Raw genomic sequence first — 5,789 nt, forward strand, 5'->3', positions numbered from 1 at the left:
GGCTTGCATGACTGATAAATGTGTTTCACTCTTTGTGGGTGAGCCATGTTTGCTTGAGGATTCAGTGTAATAACTCTGCTTGACTGTTTGACAGCGAACATCTGGACATATACATGTGTTATGTCCCTCTCTGCACTGCCGCAGGCAGTGACAAGCAAACTCAAGACATCTGTCAGTATTTGGGTTGCCCTCAAATGGCCAGGTTACTCCTTCCATGCTGTGTCCAACTTGAGTCCTGAAGCTGGACATGATGCAGTTTAGAAATAAACCATACGCTCTGGTGACAGACAGCCTGTCTGTCTGATCCATCACAACAAGCCAACTTTATGTAGGCTTTTTTTAAATGTGTATATTTGCAAATATATAGTTAGCTACATTCCAGGCCCCACAATTACCAAGAAAACTCTAGTATCAAGTTGACCCCCATTCTCAGCATTTACTCAGTAACTGTCAAGGGCCTGTTTTACATCCTTCTATAGAATCTATGTGTCACATACAATAATACGGATTGTTGATACTCTAAAATTACTGCGGACTAAGAGTTTATGCAAACAAAGGTCACTTTCTTATAGAACTCCCGTCTTATCGTTACTTGGATTTTGAACACCCAGACTTACGTACGTCACACACAGCTGCTTTCTATCTCGAGTTTGCTTGTGAGATGAATGAATTAACACAAGTGCACTAATCTACATTTCAATATCAAGTTACTAATAGAAAATGTGATTTTTATGACCTTGTCTGCCCTGTTGATAAAAAGTCCTAATATTCTAGGGCACCGAATGCGTAATTTTGTCATTTCACCTTTTCCTAATTAGTTGGCTTTGGTGTTTATAACGTTTGCAGAAATATTGCTTCCGACTGACTTGACACTTTCTTTCTAGCAGTTATCGCAAATTGGATGTCTCCTCTTAAACACAGTGTAAAAGAATGTCCAAGAAGTGATCTAACATCAGCATTCATTGACCAGCGAACCTTTCATAACTACTAACTTTCTATTGGTCAAATTTGTTTTTCATTGACCATCACCAGCATTATTACACTACTTACATCTGAAGAAAGATGGCGCCGTATTGATGGCCGCTTTTTGCAACCTCCGACCCAACTTAGCTTGATTATTTGTTGTCTATTTTTACTTTATTTTCAAACAAATTATCCTCTATACTTCTTACAACCGGACAATGACTTGAACGTACAATCGGCACTTACTTACCCCCAATTTCCGGCTTCAACTCACACTCACCTGACCCTGGCACGCTGTAAATTCCGACCCAATTTGAACTACCCAGAGAGGAACAATGTTCAGCATTACAAAGGGCAAGGGTGGGATAGGCTACAACGGGACCTCGAAACTGCAACATTCTTGCTGTCCGAAACATGGCTCTCGGACAAGATACCCTCCGCATGGCTATCCAACTCGATGGCATTCTCCATTCAACCGGCGGACAGGATAGCGTGGAGTCGGGTTAAATTGAAGAGGGGAGGGGTTTGCCTCATACATCAAAACTGGTGTGCTAACTCCAGCGCCGGTGAAGTGTGACCCACTGTTCACCCGTCTGGAAATACACTTCGAGGAGTTTCTCAGCTGTTATGCGTGACTGTTTTTGTACTTCCACCTTCAGGACAAAGAAAATAGCAAAACTGGCCCTTAACAAACTGCACCAAGCTATAAACAAGCAAAACCTACAACCAGAGGGCGCTTTCTGTTTACGGCGATTTTAATTCACCACGTCACTAAAACACGTGATGCCCAACTTTCTGTCAACACGTTTCTCCAACCACACTAGCGATAATGACCACTGCTAATTCTAACTCACAAAGCAAGCATACAAAGCCCTCCCTCTTCCACCCATAAGCCAAATCAGACCATGATTACTATCCTGCTTGCGCAGGAATTTACAAAGCAGAAACTCAACCAGAATACCCGTGAACTTTTCCGTTAGAAGCAGATACTGGTCACAATAAGTCACAAGATCTATCTACAGAACCCATTGTTATCTCTCGACTGCGTCATCCACATCGTCATAAAGTTGGCGAGTTACTCCGACTAATAATATTGGACATCGCTAACCACCTCAAGCAAAGCGCACTGGAATAAGCACACAGCCGTTTGGCACCACAATAGCCCGTCCTCCTGCTATCTTAGCCAAAAAACAGGCCTGAGTCCCTCCCTCACACCCAAGAGCCGAGACATAAGTACAAGAAGACAGTGAATAAAGCTACAAGCAACATTCACATGGAGCCACCTCCCGCCGATGTCCATAAAACCCACTAACAATCAGGAATAATGGTCGGCAATCATATTCGCCACCAGAGTCTCCTGACATCCCCTATCCAGTGCTGGCAGGGCACTACACATGCTCCATTATGGCTGGCCCTCATTACAGAAGGATGCGGAGCAAACAAACCGGTGGAATCTGCCCAACGAGTTCCTCCAGCCAGACGACAGCTAAATGCACCTTTTCGACACCATTCTGCTGTCTCAGCCGTGTTGTGCGCATCGTCACCAACCATATCGATTGAGGCCCTTGATCGCCTTCTGGTTCAGTGCCTCTGCGACCGCACCAAGAAAAAGGTCTTACAATTCTAGGTACAACACCCGGCCCAAGGCACCCGCAACGGGGTATTCCAGGCGCGTGCCACACTCTCAGAAGCGATTCGTCTAGCATGCTGGCCAGGCATTTGTTCACAGTAATTTATCATCCCTCTCCTTGTTCTTCAGTCTCTAACCCCCCACATATGTTTTGAATCATTGACTACACGATTCATTCCTTCCCAAGAAACTCTAAGGCTTTCATCCACAAGAGGATAACAATCCGCCCCTGACTTAGGCGACTCACTTCATCTGATAATATCTATATGTGGTATCTAAACATATCGAATGTTCAAGAGCAAATCTATGAGAGGTCTTGACACACAAATTAACCGCCAATCTACATTCTCCAAGACAACTCCTAGACACCCCCCACTCCTAATTTGACATACTTGCCCGCAAACTATTAGAATCCGAATAGATTATGCAATACTCAATTGCTCTCCACATCGCCCTCACATCCACCTAGATTAAGAGGATAATACTCTAATGTGAGATATAGAACTGCCATTCACTGACCTAACATTACAGTGTTCAACTATATATATAAGATGCAGATGAAGACCATTGTCCCCTCAACGCTCTGATCCACCCAAGCTTGGGACGACTGAGTAGGATTACTTGAATGCGAGCGCCACCATTTTGTTAGCGATATATACAGACCTATTTCTCTAAATAGTGTAAACTAAAAATCAAATTGTCCCTCATCATAGGTCAGATAGCTATACAGTCACACAGTTCCGTGCATGCGATACCAGAGAAAAAAACCAAGCCTATTTGAGTTTGAGAGGAATTTTTGCCATCGACGTAAAGCTCCTGAAACAGAATTAGCTGATGAGGCACAGATCGTGGGGAAGCTACACAGAAACATCTCTGCCACGCATTGAAAGGTTCCCCACAGAAATCACTCCTGCCTTCACATCAAAAAATCTTAAAATGGAAGAGAGTATTTGACACCACCAAGGACTCTTCCTAGAGCTGCCTCCCGCGCCAAACGCAACAATCAGGCTAAAGTGGAACATTGCTCAGGGAATGGAGATGACCAACAAAAGTAAACCCGAAATGATCGACTTCTTGAACAGCGAGTGCGTTCACTGACAGCCTGAATGCCACAAGCGTCGACAGTGCTGCGAGGATGAAAATCCATGACACCATTCCCTACGGGGAAGCGATTGATCGATGCCAGCGATCATGCTGTGATGATGATTTCAAGTGGACAGTGATAACTGAGGAGCTGTCTCAGGATCGTAATTGAAATAGTTTTTATCAAAATAGAAATCGGAGCAAATTATATAAGAGAATCTGTCTCATGAAGAGCATTCTGGAGCCTCAAGACTGGGGCGAAGGTTCACCGTTCAAAAGTAAGCGAAACCAGATTTTCCACGTACACCTCATATTAGTAATCCACACAACCCAACCATCAAAACGATTGGAATAAGCAAAGGATCTTTTGGATTTATGGCGTAGGTCCAAATACACGATAGTGAATGCGAAAAATCTCTAAAGAATATTGGGTCTCGTTAGTCATGTGACGAAACCAAACAACCCCAGTCACCTGAGCCCGGACTTGGAAACCTGAATGCAAAACAAATCTCAGTTGGAATGATAAAAGAGACCCGGTGAAATTAAGTAGACTGTTTAATACCATTAAAAAACATTATACATGCTAAATCTCTCGCCCAACTTTGCAAATAGCAATCAACACTACCTCGTATTTCTACCCTCGTTTCCATTCCCAATCAGATTGACATACATGTAAGGCCCCTCTTAAGGCTCCTTGTAATGTCAGGTTAAAGCCAATAAATGGGAGACCGCTAGAAAATCTCTCTCCCATATCAATCCACGTACACAATTGAAGAGCGGCTGAGGAATATAATGAAAGGTCACCAGAAGTAACAAGTAAAGTTTCAAGTATTAGCTACCAATTAGTTAGTGTTTTTTCTGAGCTCAAGGTTTGTTTATGAATTATTAAGTGTATTAAAACTATACCAGGCGGTGTCAGAGGAAGGCCCAAGGTGCCCAAGAAATTGAGTCAAACATCGCATATCGTGTCAGCTGCACCTCAATTCCACAAGCAGCGCGAAAAACTTGTTCTCTCTTGCGGCGCTACCGCACTTCAACCCCAAGCAAACAAAAGGTAAGAGTAAGCAAGCGGAAATTGACCCTATATTTCAAGGCTATCAAATTGCGAAACCACCCAGAGCCTGATAGTGGCAAAGCCCTTCTACACCCCACTTCCCAAGAGTTTATCTTCCAAAACTAAGTTTTTTTATCTTTAACTAAGAACTAAATTATGTGCAAACCTGCCTAACAATTTAGCTTCTTAAATCAGAAAAACTGGCTCTCTACCCATGGGCGACTTTACCTGCATTGACCGTCTTCTATTCTTGAGCACCCAACTCTCTTGGTGACTGACCTCCTATGCACAGCATCATATGTCCGATACATGACTTCTGAGTATCCTCATCCAAGCACTCACATATTATGAAGTTGTGACCAAAACATAGAAACCAACTGATGTTCCTAAAATACTACAACTATTTCTATCTACATAACCCTATAATAACATAACAACCACAGGCCTAACCACTGTAAACTACATACGGCCACCACCACACATAACATACATGCTACATGTATTATACTAGACCTATCAAGAACACACATGCATAGCGTCTTTGATGGCCCACAGCAAACAAAACAGCACTCCATTACGACCACTCGGGACACATTACGACTGGCTAGCTAATCACCCTTTTTTTATTCTATCCTGTTGCCCCTTAGTCAGCATTTACCCCATACCAAGTACTACTACCTTGTACATTATACTGACTCTAGCACAAGCTTAACCGACTAACCTCACCTCAAACTACTATCCATCACTTCACACCCATCTTATAAGGCCATGCTTAGCTACGTCTTGCTTTATCTCAGTACTACTTATATGCGCTGATACTCCCGCTATGTCACCTTACCTATAGCTACGTCCTAACACCCTATAATAGCAGTATTATATATATGTTATCTGTGCCAGAACACTAACATTGCTAGTCTGTAAAGGATATGGTCGGTATATTAATCCTAACAGAAAGTATGTTACAGTATAATATTATATAAATGAAGACGTCTGTTTGTTTTCCTGACATCCCATTCTTTCTGCAGACATCTTTGAATCTTCATTCGGAGCAGATATTTA

This window comes from Salvelinus sp. IW2-2015, linkage group LG20, assembly GCF_002910315.2.
Source record: "Salvelinus sp. IW2-2015 linkage group LG20, ASM291031v2, whole genome shotgun sequence".
NCBI lineage: Eukaryota > Metazoa > Chordata > Actinopteri > Salmoniformes > Salmonidae > Salvelinus > Salvelinus sp. IW2-2015.